This window comes from Ambystoma mexicanum, chromosome 12 (genome assembly GCF_040938575.1).
Source record: "Ambystoma mexicanum isolate Mex_15411 chromosome 12, UKY_AmexF1_1, whole genome shotgun sequence".
Lineage (NCBI taxonomy): Eukaryota > Metazoa > Chordata > Amphibia > Caudata > Ambystomatidae > Ambystoma > Ambystoma mexicanum.
In genome coordinates, this window is record NC_090936.1 from 154,508,490 (window position 1) to 154,522,161 (window position 13,672).

The 13,672-nt window shown below is 46.9% G+C and overlaps 1 protein-coding gene across 8 annotated transcripts in view; it reads right to left on the bottom strand.

Moving 5' to 3' along the window:
• The window catches only part of BICD1 (BICD cargo adaptor 1), a 1,084,974-nt gene that overhangs the window by 599,049 nt on the left and 472,253 nt on the right, over positions 1–13,672 (bottom strand). The window lies entirely within an intron of this gene.

Genomic DNA, 13,672 nt, shown 5'->3' on the forward strand with positions numbered 1-13,672 from the left:
ATCTTATTTCCTTTTACCATTTAGATGGATCTGTGTATGATTCACCCATAACAATCATCTGAAGGTTCAGTCCTTTCACCAATCCTAGCCATTTTCTCAAAGCCTACCACATCAGCTTCCAAATAGTGATGACCTCTCCACGGGTCCTTGCTAGAGGAAAGTTGGGCTGGTTCTCCGTAGCCTGTTAGGCAATCCCTCACTGTGGACTATGCTATATATTTCTCATCTCTATTTATGCGACACTGAATTTTTTAAATATCGCTCCTGCCCAATTTATTTCATATTTATGTACAACCTTCATTTTAAATTGTATGCTTCTGTATAGTTTTTTCAGACTGGAGGGTGGGATATTTGTTCAGTGGGCGGGTAGCAAAACATCCTACCTTGTCCTATTCCACTATATTTTAATTAGATTTGCTAACTCAATATAAAAATACCATTACCACATTTGAAGATGAAGGTCAGATCACTAGCCCTATTATTTACAATATGTTGGTTTAGGTGGTACCTTTGTGGACTACATCCTTCCTATCACGGGAGGATAGCTCAGTGGCAACGTGCTCACCTTGGAAGCAAGACGACATGAAGCAACACAGGTTTGATCCTCGGGTCCATGCTTAGAAACCTCTGGGTATTTAAGCGCGTTATAAATACACAACTAAAACAACAACAATTACCCAACAATTCCTGTAACAGCTGTGTGAGCGTTTTAAAAATGCAAAATAAAATAAATAAATCGCTTGAGCAGCGCACTCCACAGATAAGGGATCATGCCACAAACCTGCTCTCTGCTCTTGGGTACAGATGTATCACTGTCTTTATGACACAGCAATCATATCACCTTACAGAGGAGCCTCAGGGCCGGCAGAGAACAATGGGGCAGGTGGGTGGTGGGTGGCGGGTGGCGTCCTGATGCTTTATCCCATGTTTAAAAACAAAAGTTAAGGGTGTAGTAGGTGTTTCCCACATGTTTACGGGGTAAGGGAGAGCGGACAGAAAAATAAAAAGGGAAAGAAGGGGAGTGCAGTGCTCCCCTATGCAAAACAGAGAATCACCCACTATAAAGGTTGGCAGGGCATTTGTCGCGGGTGGCTAGCTCAGGGGCAACGCGCTTGCCGGGTCTGCGCTTAGAAACCTCTGGGTATTAAGCGAGTTATAAATAACCAATCATATCATTTTGAGTGGAAAGGATCATGAGGGTGTAAAGAACGGGTATGAAAAAGAACACTGCAGAGAAACATGACTTGATAAGATGGCCGCCCTTCGTGAAGTTAAAATGAGCGCTGTTACGAAAGGTCATGACATTGAGCACCTTCATCCAACGGCCATTGCATGTATTAGGTTCTACCCCTGGCCGTCATTTCTCATGAGCTGAGCTTGTAGCAACTCGCGCGTCCTTCCTCTTTAAACTCTCATCCACAAATATGGCAAGGACAACACCAAATGGAGGCGCGATAAGTAAAGCCAGGCGGCATTCAGTCTGCAAATGCACAACAGATGCAGCCCACTGATCAGATCGCCACTTTGGGAAAAAAGAACTCTCAGGAGGAATCGAAGACAGCAGATCAAATCTACGCCAGCAAGAAAAACAACAACAAAAAAAGAAATGGCGTCGCGGCTGGTGAGCTGGTCCGTTAGCTACCCTAGCTGCCAAGGGAAGACGCAAGCACACACTTTGATTGGAATTCAGCATATAAACCCAGAGATGCTTTCTGGGGGTCAAACTCACTTGCATGTCCTTGAATGACTCCAGCCCTCATACAAGGCTGGAGTACAACTCGGTGGCCCACGAAATGAGGGATAGCTTACAAAGCAGACATTCTCGTTTACGTGTTCCTTACTTGCACTCCAGATGGATGCAAAGGGCGGGAAGGAAAACGAAACAAAATCAATGTCCATTTGATTACTCACTGCTGGTGTCAGGTGCAATATCCCACCAGCATCTCCAACTGTGGTCGAGAGGCCCCGGAGGAGAGGAATCCAGGCATGACATCATTTGGAAAATGTGAAGCAAAACTGGCAGGACATGAAGTCGGAGGAGATAGCGTTGCAGAAATGCAAGTGAGGAGCTTTTATCTCAGAGATTTAACAAAAGGGTGGTTGGCAGCAGAAAGGCCCCAAACATCTGGCATGTGTCTAGCTCAGGGGTCTGCTACCTTCGGTTTGGACCACAATTCCCATGCTCCCTCGCCATTGACTGTGCTGGTCGCGGGATGATGGGAGTTGTAGTCCAAAACATCTGGAGAGCCAAGGGTTGCAGGCCCTCGGTTTAGCGGATCATCTCTATGTCTGGTTCTTCCGTTTTTATCTTTGCACATATTTAACTATTGAAAAGTCTTGAAAACTTTCCGGTTAGTCAATGACAGCTTCTAGAAAGAGATCAGTCCGCAATTGATTTCATTAATGTCAGTTTAATTGTGTCATGCCTACCACAAAACCTGCTTTACAGCAATTACATCAAATGAAATCCATATGCAAATGCAAGACGTGGGGAAAAAAGGTATGCCAACCAAGAGATCCAAGTTCAAATAGGACACCTGGAGAATATGATATTCCATTTTGGATGTGCAGTGCTGGATTATCCATTAGACCAAGTAGGCACTGGACTATGGGCCCCACTTCTTTTAGGCGCCCCAGGAAGGCAGAGGACTTTATCCGCTATTGCATTGTGCAATAGCCTGTGCCGCGTTAGCATTCTTATAATTTGCGAGGGCGGCCGAAATCTCGACTGCCTAGGGGCCTCCACAGGGTTTAATACAGCACTGTGGATGCGGCATGGTGGCAGAGCACATGCATGGATAGCAAGCGGTCACATGGGTAAAGGGCAAGAAGCCATTAGGTGTGACAGTGGGAGAAGATGCAGAAGAATGTGAATGGAATTCCAAAGTGGTTCACAGTGGCCCACTGGAAGTGGGGGAGGGGGGTGGGTGGGGGGCAGGAAGATCCTCACCGATGCAGCAGAAGACACGACTTATTATGCTGAGATAGTCAGGGGACACTGTGATCCATTGAGAGCCAACCAATAGTGCCATGGCAACAGTGCCAAGTGAGGAAGCCACGCCGCTAATGGCCGATTCTTAAAGAGGACTCACACACTTGGGCAAGACTATTCAAACTCTTCTGGGCGGTGCAAATGAAGATATCTATGCTAAACTAGCTGTCCCGGTGCAATATATACCAATTTAGCACTATCCATCTCGTTCTCACACTCTCTGCACTCTTGCTCTTTGTCTCTCTTTCTCTCTCTCTCTCTCTCTCCCTCTCTCTCTCTTTCTGCTCTACCTCTCCCTGTGTCACTCTGTGTCCCTCTTTGTCTCTGTCAATTCCTGCAATTCCTATGTGGATGAGAGGTGCGCGTTTGCTAGAGCTAGCCCGGCTGTTGCTGACTGCTGCGCGACCAGAGGAACAAAACACATATCTTGAGGGGTGTTAAAAAAGTGTATCTATCCACAGTTGCGTAATGTTCATTCTAATATTCACGACCATTATATATAGTTTAGCAATAGTAATAACGTTACACTTGTCTCACTGGGTAAAGCCATTATCAAACCCTAGAATAGCCATATACATCATTTGCTGATAGAAGGTTATCATTCTTAAGATTGGCAGTCTGGTGCACTCCTATTGCATTATTTCAAACTTCCCTGATGGGAAAGGGGAAGGCAACAAATAGCCCCAGTGAGAGGTGTAGGCTGCTTTGCATGTAATCAAATAGGATTTTGAAAACATAACAATGACCACAAATGTGGATACCTGACAGATATGTCTGTGGTAGAACGGGTGTACTCTTGAATCACTACGTATAATGTTTGCAACATTGAACCCCATATACTGAACCCAACAGGTGATAGCAGTCACAACATTGGGGTCAACGGTCCATCCATGCAATTCATTTTAGCCGGGTCTCTGGAAACAAATAGCTATGCAAATTCTTAGTTCCAAATGCACAGACATACTAAGAGAATTACATATCTAGGATTGCACTTCTGGGCTAGGTGTGAGATTATCTCGCACCAACACATGACATCCATTTGCAACATTCAAACTGAGTGCTTTGCTATATCGCCTATGGATTCCTCCATCCCCCAATTCTTCCTTTTGCATGAAGTTAGTGGCAACGGAAGGAGAGGCAGTGGTTAAAACTAGGACTTCCTTGACTAATACGGCCATAGTATTGCAGACCAGCCACAAGCTTGTGGCAGGTGGGTACTTTCATGGAAAAGGGATCCGCAGGCAACTCAAGAATGTGTCTGTTCAATTTATCTTTTATTGTTATTATTCAGAAAATCAGGAATTAGGTTCTAGCAGATCCCATAGGATGGGGTTCTTCTAGCAAACAGCTGGGCTTTCTTAAGCACTGTGGTCCTGAGTCCTTGCCTCTCTCCCATAAATCGGCGTTCTGAGAGGAAAAACAGCTACATCCTCTAGGATTTATAGTCTCCCAGAATGATTGCTTGTCTTTCTGTGAGCTTCTCTTGAGGGGACCAACTACCTTTTTAGGATGCTGTGCTCTTCTTCTAGGGCTTGATTCTTACCTGACACAACCAGCCCTGATGCCTTGGACCATCTTTATGGGGGTCAGCCCCAAACTCGTTCAGTGCCGGTGGAATACACGATTTTCAGGTTTCCCTCCTGCTGGTACAGGCAAGTCTCATCAATGGGGACCTGAATGTCAGTGGCTGTCACCTTGGGCTTCTTCACCACTGGAAGAACCTTCCAAGTGCTAAGGATTCAGGGACTGGCTCTCGTTCACTTTTGATCTCCGTCTTCCACCATTCTATGCCCTTCTTCTTGAGTGCTCTTCTCCCCGATGCTTTTTCCTTTGTTCTTTGCTTTTTCCTCTCCTCCATTCTCTCCCTCTCCTTGAATCTTTTGCTTCTCCTTCTCTATCTCTTCTCCTTTCTCAATCTTCTGACTCTATTCCCCTTCCTCTTGCTTTCTTCTCTCGTCTGGTTCTACATTCTTTTTTCTCCCTTCCTCTCCTTTGCCATTCTTCCTCATCCTCCCCTGCACCTGCTAGCCTCTTCCCTTTCTCTACCTCCCCTTTGTCTCCTTTCTCCTCCACCATGCTTTATCCTTCCTCTCTCCCTCCCTCCCACCTCCACTCTCTTTTTCTTCTCTCCGCCTCTGTTCCTCTTACTCTCCGCTCTACCTCTTTCGCTCCTCTCTCTTCTCCACCTCCTCGCTATTCTGTCACACTCTAATGAACACCTGCCACTTTGCACTCCAACTCCTGACTCGCAGACTGCTCACCTCTTGCGTTACCCCTACATAGGCCTGTGAGAGTAAGGCTGGGCCAAGTAATTAGGTGTGTGGTGAGGGCCGGTGTGAACTACTAACTTATTGTGGAAATTGTAGAGACGACTGCCTTCTGACTCGGCCAGTGGAGCTTACAGAGGGTGTGTCTGCTATTTTGGATTTAGTACAATAGCTGCCCAGATTCTGACAGCTCCTCCCACACGCAGGCTGGCCTGCCCACTGCAGCCTTTAAGATGTGTCCCTTCCGTTGACTGTCTGAGCATTCCTTGCGAGTGGTGCAGTTGATCTCTCCTCCTTTCTTGAGCACATGCGGCCTTGGGTATGCGCACAGCAGCCCACAGAGGAAGGTGCATAGGCTACTCTGACTTCCTACACGTCACATTTTGTTTTGCTCATAGGTTTCCTATGCTCTAGCAATGTTTCAAGGCTAGTGGGAGATCCTGTGTAATGAGGCGCGGGATGGAATTGGGGACCTGGCAGATCCCTCGTATGCCACCTCTTGGGAATACATCATGAGTAGGTGGTAGGCCCCACCCCCAGATTCACCCTAGCTCCATTATCTGCTGCATACAGGCCTTGCTGTGTAGTTTGAATGCGTAGGGGCATGAAGGCAATCATCTCGGATGACAAATCAATGGTGGGCATAGGGGCTACAGAGTCAACGTCCTAAATTGCCTACTTTTCCAAGGTTCAGTAATTTGGTGATGGTGGTGGTGATTAAGCAAAAATGTAAATCTTGTTATCAAACTCACAATCCACCGTGCTAAGCCTAGCCTTTTTGGCAAATTTCTTCGGCTTCCTGTATCCTTATAGCATAGGTGGCAGTTGCCGTGGCGTTTGAGGCAACGTTCTGGACATGCTTCATCTGCATCCGCTACCTACGCAAGCCTGAAGGACTTCTGGCTTTCAAATAAAACGGAACGCTTCCGGGTATCGGTGCTTCTGATTGAAGTTAAAGTGATACCCTCTAGCTGTACATACCTTCTCAGCTAGTATCCACATTCTTCGTCTAACTGTTGGACCTTTTTAGCCGTTCCACATCAAGCATTCCTATTTCTCCGCCGCCTCGCAGCATACAGGTTTATCTCAACTCGCTGTCCCGCGGCAAGCAGTTTGTTTCTTTGCTGCCTCGCAGCACATGGACATTCTTATCTTGCTGCCCCACAGCAACTCTACTCAGCCCTACTACTGATCAGCAGCAAACAGTCCCTCTCCTCCTTGCTGTCTTGCGGCAACTTTACTTCATTGCCGTTTTCGCAGCAAACAGCCTTCTTCCTCATTGCTGTTCCACGGCAACGTTTTCTTGCATCTTTGCTGTCCTACGGCAAAACTGAACTTCCTCGTCGCCATTCGGCAAAAGATTACTTCACTCTCCGTGGGGGTTCTAAACCCAGCACACTCACTTCAGACTGCCTCAATGGATTGAAACTTGGATTACCCTTGGCTTTGGATTTGCTCAGACATTTTCTTTTCTTTTTCTTTGGTTATTCCTGGTAACTGGACCTTGGAACTTCTCATAGGAAAAGATGCTGTGCTGAATGCTGGTATACTGAAGAGTCGTTAGAGAGTCCTCGTTCAGTTCAGGGTAGGTCCCTACTAACCTTCCTTTTTTAAATTTTATCCTCCACGTTTTCCTGGATGTTTTCACTTACTGGTCTCCTCCTCTCCTATTGTGAAATCTCATCCATTGTTCTCTGAAAGAGCAAAGACAGAGCAGTACTGCCATAACCTAGGATAAAGGAATTAGCATTCTAGCTATCAGGTTAGTCATATTTCTGCTACTAGATAACACGTTTTGTTACCAATTCCTAGTACTTAATGATCCTCTTTTCTCCCTTACAGCTTGGCTCTTACCTGATGGTAAAACATTGTTCTTTTATTCTAATTACTGTCCTGTCTGTACTGTTAGCAGATAGGGGGTGAAGGTCACCCTGTAATCAGGAGACCCCAGTGAAGGGGTTCAAGAAAGAAAACTAAAGCAGCAATTAATCACTTGATCTGTGAGTATTCTTACACAGTAGCGCTGTAACACAAACAAATCATTCCTACTCTAAATTTCAACTAAAGCGCTCACTGTGCAGATATTAATTATTTTTTCTGTAACATTGTTTGCACTGGAAAGGGTAGCAGAGACAGGGTGTCTGATTTCAATGTCCTATTTACTAGACCGCCTAATGCAAAATAGTGGTCTATGTAGTCACCTGAAGCATGTAACTGGGTTTCCATAAACTACGTCACAAACTTGAAAAACACTAAAATACTATTGTGTACTTTTGATCCAACGTGCCTGGTCCTCGAGGATTTGCACAGCAGTATTTCGGAGATACCCATGAGCATATCAAATTTGCATCTTCCACTTTATAGCTGATTAACAAAGTCCTAAACCAGAGCTCCTGTCATCTGTCATGCCGCCGAGTTCCTGGCGTCTATGGAGCCGCTGGCGACGCGGAACTTAGTCCCGTCCGCCAGCGGCTTTCTGTCACGCCCCCTATTTCCTGGTTTTTACTTTCCTTCTGTTCTCATTGGATGAGCGCTCCGCGGCCTGGTGTTTTAACCAGCCACTTCCGGGTCATGGACGTGTCGCAACGCTTCCGGTTTCGTCCCGTTAGCCCTGAGTTGCTTGCTCGCTGTTACGCTCTACCTTGGTTACTCGTTTTCCGCCGGTTGGGTCCTGGCGCCCAGTCCGGCTCCCTTTCTGCTCATCCTTCGTTCCTCCTCTGTTTCTGTCTGCCCTTTTTCCGCTCCCTTTGCTTTGCTTCTCTCGCCCGCCTCCTCAGCCCTCCTTCCAACTTGCTTACCCTCCGTCCTTCCCATCTTCACTTACCGCTCTTCTTCCTCTTGTCTGTTCCGCTTGCTCCGTCCTTCTGTGTCTTTCTTCCTCTCGCTCTGCTCCGTCTCTTCCGTGTACCAGTTCCCTGCTTTGTCCATTGGATTTGCTCTCGCCTACCACTCGGATAAGTTTGCTGTGACCTTCCCGTGTACCAGTCTCCTGCCTGTTTCCCCCGGACTGCCTTTGCTTACTGTTTTGTTACCTCCACTTCTAGCCTCCCGTGCACCAGTTCCTCGGACCGCTTACTGGACTGTCTGGGTCCTTGGGGGGTTCACTCCCACGTGTTGCCTCCAGACACTTCATACCAGCACTCACCCTACAAGGATTCCTGGTTCCACTCCTCCAAAGCCCCCGGCGATAGCACAGGGGTTTTTTGTGCCTAAGGGCTTTTTCCCCTCCTGGTCGTTCCCGGGGGAGGGGCCCCTTGGTCTCCATTCTTGGGGGGCACAGTGGCTTCCTCCCGGGGTCGTCCCTATCTAAATAAAAAAAGTTGCGATCACAAAGAAAGGAAAAGAAGGGTTCTTGGAAGGAAGAAGAAGGTGAGGAGTCGGGGGAGGGGGAGATCTCGGAATCTACACTGTCGGACGAAGATATCACCGACCCCGGTGACATCATCTCACATGCAAATATGATTTAAAAATATTGGCTGATCCCAGAGAAGCTTCATGCATCTACAGATTTCCTCCAAGCGATGGCTTTCTGAATCTGGTACGCAGTGGCAGAGTCGCACGGGCGGGGGTGTCTATCCTCCCTGGTGCTGAGTGTGCCCCCCACCCTCTCACTGGCACCCTTTTATCCGCCATCCTCCGCCACCAGAAGCTGCCTCCAGTACTGATGGTATGAGTGGCCAGTCTGGGATGCTCAGAGGTACCTCATAGCTTCCTCCAGGGTTAGTCGCCTCCATTCTACACTCCTGGAAGGGCCTGAAGACCCTGCTCTTCAAAGAACATCTCCCCAATTGCTGATCACTACATGACTCACGCTAAATGCACCACGCTCCCTTGCTCCCCCAATCCTCCGCTTCTACAACCTCGCTCTGGTTTCTAGTTCCCTGGGTGTGTCCCCAATGTACAGCGCTCCATAGCTTTCCAGTCGGGCTTGCACTTAATACATCCCATAAACAAACATGCAGTGACAATCTTTCTTAATCCATTTCTTTCGATTCATCTTATTTTTCACAGAATCATTTATGTCAATAAAATATAAAACAGAAAAAAAGCCTCAATGGTTCGAGTGCAATCTGTAGACTGGTCATAACTGATTTTTCCCGAAACAGTGATTTTTTTAAAATCTGAATCCACATTTGAAAGGCCAAATATCTGAATGTTGTCAGAATCTCAAGTTTCTCCTGCTGTTTTAATTGACATGTGTGGCTTGTGTATGTTTTAAGCACCTTTTCACTGTTGTTGCAACGCTTATATAAGCATGCTTTCACATTTACCTCACAATCCTTCCCTGGCCCCCGCAGGTGTTTCTTGATGGGCCTTTTGGTGGCAGAGACTTGCACGATAAATCCAAATGAATTGGAAATATTAAAGAGTCTTTGATATCAGCCCCAGAGTAGTTATAGGTAATATGTATTGGCTAACCAACCTTGCTTTGTGTAGAGGACACATTAAAATTGTTGTGTCTGGCTTAGCTTGGTAGTGGGAATGCAGAAGGAATGTTGTGATGTCATGTGGAGTGTTTGTGTCTGAGTGTTGGAATGCCTGAGGGAAGGTTCTATGTTGGGCAGGTAGTCAGCCTGAAGCCTGGGTGATGGGCTGCCAGTGTTTTTGTCCTATTAATGTAACTTACTTAAGGACTATGTAACTGCTTGTGAAGGTGTCCTGAGAAGCTGTACTAAACCTAGCATGTCAACCTAAGAAGACTGGGAGCTGCTTCATAACATTGGCGACGAGTCGGTCTTAAAGAAGAAGAACCCAAGTGCAAGAAAAAGTAGGAAGCTGAAGAAACCTGCTGCGGGGGGTGCAGGAAAGGAAAGGACAAGAAGAAGGACAACACTGCCCCCAATACAAGTAAGACCCATCACCCAGGGCGCCAAAGGGGGAGGAAAAAGACCCCGTAGACCCGTAGCATGAGGGACCAGCAGCTCATGATCTGGAGGGAGAGCTGAGTCCCAGGGGCTGGAGAGGGAGCTGGGCCAGAAGATGAAAGGAAGCTGTGTCCCAGTAATGAAATGAGAAGTCATGCTGCATAGGATGTAGAAAGGAGCTGGCCCATATGGAGAAGAGTGATGCTGTCCGGTTAAGTGAAGTGGGAAGTAGTTGCTTTCAATGTAAAGTGGGAGGTTTGCCCATAAAGGAAGAGCAGAGCTGTCCCATTAGGTGTAATCATATGTCCCAGCAGGTGAAACAAGGGACAAGGCAAACCAAGGCAAAGCTCCCCATGATGAAGAAAATGAAAGTAAATGAAGTCATTTACTTTAGACAGGGCGAAAAAAAGAAATACCTGCAACTCAGCCAAACATCTAATGTGAGAGATTCTGTCGGATTGAATTCCTTAGGGGCTTGGTTTAAGTTCCAACAATGAGCCACATTTCCTTGAACTCTGGCCCCGTTCTCTGTACCTGCTGGATGGCAGTATTGCAATCCGTTGTACGCATGCGTCCCAGCGGGTGTGATGCGGCTGTTTCGCATTGCAGCGGATTGGAAAAGGTTTGATCATATCTTGAAAGGCTACCTGCAGCTCTTCCGGGTCGCAGTGGGAGGAAGGGATATGCTTTGACCTCTTGCGTTGTCTCTATGCATGGATCTGAATTTTTTTATTTTTTGAGGGGGAGCGCTTTGACATACTGTGTGCAACGGGCAGTAGCCGTGAGCTAAGCAATCCCGTGCAGGGTGCTGTAGAAAAGGTCAACTTAAAAGTAGAATAGGTTGAGCATACAGTAGAGAAAGGGGGAAGGATTTCATGTGTGAACATTGAATGGAGACAACACAGATAAGACAAAAAAGCAATGTCCATTATTCTTTATAGCGACTTTTATACTGAAGGAATTGTGACCTATGAACTTTATGACCAACTTGAATATTTGACAAAAGACATTTCTGCAGATAATGATGCCCTGCACTGCACAATCTTCTCCCCTGCCATGATTGTGAATATTTACAGCGAGTACAGTGGTATTCATTTGAATAGGTGTCAGAGGGAGACGACCCGCCCGGAGGGTGCGGTTGCGCATTCCCTGCGTAGCGGGAGTCCTTTGAGGGCAGTTCTGAAGTCTGGCGGTGGCCTTGTCTTCGCTGTCCTGTGATAGGTTGGTAGCTGGTGCCCCACCTCTGGAACAGCAGGAGCAGGGAGCAGCACAGGCACTGGGAGGGACTGGTAGACTGAGTAGGACAAGCGACCCCAGGGTGCAACAAGAGGAGTAGCGAGAGATGGAGATGGCAAAGTGTGGGGGTGGGGGGGCAAGGCAGGAATGAACTGAGGTACCAGGAGAAGGAGTCTGAAGAGGCATCTGTGTTGCATGAAGAGACAGCATGTGTGAAGCTGGTGGGCACATGCAGGAGGGGAACGTGGGAGGTTGCAGGGAGTGCCAGTAGCAAAGTTGAGAATTGTAAAAAGGAGGGCGGGGTGTGAGAAGTACACAGCCAGCCACAGAAGAAGTCCAGAGCAGCGGTCAAGATGGCTGACACCAGAGTCAAGAACATATTTTTAGTAGCGTTTAAAGTGAGGTGAGGATGAATCTTATTTATATTCAGCAGGTGTGCAACCTTGCCACAGTGGCAGTGGAAGTAACCCATCGTTGGAACTTTCAATCACTGTCAAAGTGGACCCAAGGTTGCAGCCTGGGTGGGAGTGAGGCAATTAGGGGCAGCTGAGCGGAAGGTAGAGGTCTTCAGTCCTGCTCGAGTTGAGCATGGGGTTCACAAGTGACATCTGATGGACAGTTGGATACGCTGAAGGGTAGCTTAGAGATACAGGAAGGAAAGGAGGAACATATTTGGGTGTAGTCAACACATAGGTGGTAAGAGAAACCAAAGGAGGAGATTAGCTTGCTGGTAGAGCATCAAGAGAATGCGGCTAAGAAAACACTCTTGGGGGACACTTGCTAGGTGGGAGATGGGTTCAAGGATGCTGGCATTGCCGGAGATGGAAAAGAACCTGTCAGATAAACAGGAGGCAATCCAGTCTACAGAAATGTGGTAGATGCCACTGCGACAGACGGCATGTAGGAGAGAGGGGTGCTCGACAGTGTCAAAGGCAGCAGGCCCTTCTCCTTCGTACCCGATACCGATGATACGTCTTTGTATTGCCAGGAGATTGTTCATGTGAGCTCGATACCAGGCGATCTCTCATCTCAAGTTACAGAAGATGTTTGCGTGTGTGCTATTGTATGCTAGTAGGGGCGTCTCTTTTTGCTTCTTATCCTATACATGCAAGACACAGTCCGTTCCTCAAATGTTTTGTTCATCAAACTGCCCCTGAACCTTCCCTGTATGACCGGGAGGTGCCAAACGGTGCATTTTATTCCACTGTACCACTCCAAACATATCCAAGCCTTCCGCTGCCACCCTCTGTTTTATTTCTCACCTTCATTTCTGACTGAAATGCTATTTATGATTATAAGGCGATTGTCCACATACTTATCTGTGGGATTCGGAAGCAGATTGCTGCATGGTGTTGACTACTTTGTATCTCCTTTTGTTTGGTGTCCAGGCTGCTGAGCCCGCTGGCATTCCCGGTTCCCTGTGTGACGCCTGCTACTGTGGTCCGCTGCTCAAAGGCTTCTGCGTTTTGCACCTTAGAAGCCGTCAAATCAATCAAATCTGTATAGCCAATCCAGTTAAAGAAAAAGAAGAAAAGGGCGTTCCCTTTGGAAGAGGCTTATAAAGACCGATAGGGTGGCTGGCGGAGAAACGAGACACACCAAAGAGTGATATTCTAATGCTACTCCAATAAACAGAACTCTAGACAAATGTGATGGTAATACTTTTGCTACATAGCTGACCAATCACGTCTTCCTTGAAGAACCCCCCTTGGTGAAGTACATTTAGTAAATTACAGCCTTCAAAGGAGAAACAAATAACACTTTTGATATATTCTGTCTTGAAATGTTATTTATGTATTTATTTATTTATTTATTTATTGTTCACTTGTTAGGCGCTTATACAGGAAGCAAATACTGTTTCAAAGTGCCCACAGGGCAACACGGGAGGGGACAGAGGATGATAGACAATGAAATTACAACAATGTTAAATAATGAAATATATTGTTTGTCTCGGGAGGATAGCTTAGGGGCAACGTGCTCGCCTTGAATGCAAGACGAATCGGAGCAACACAGGTTCAATCCCTGGGTCAGCGCTTAGAAACCTCTGGGTATCAAGCGCGTTATAAATAACCTATCATATCATAACAATTTACGAAGAGACAATGAGGGGGGAAGACGAACCTACTATGCCTTGTGAGTGTTCAGAACGTGTGAGTGCAGAGGGGAGAGGGTATGGGTATGACATCGAGAGCAGCAGGTGAAGTGCTATGAATAAAGGTAAGTGCAACCTCCTTTGGTGAAGGGTGAGCCGAGGCAAGTGCAGAGGATAGAAAGCAGTAGGGCTGATAAAATGTGGCAGGTCAGGCACTGAG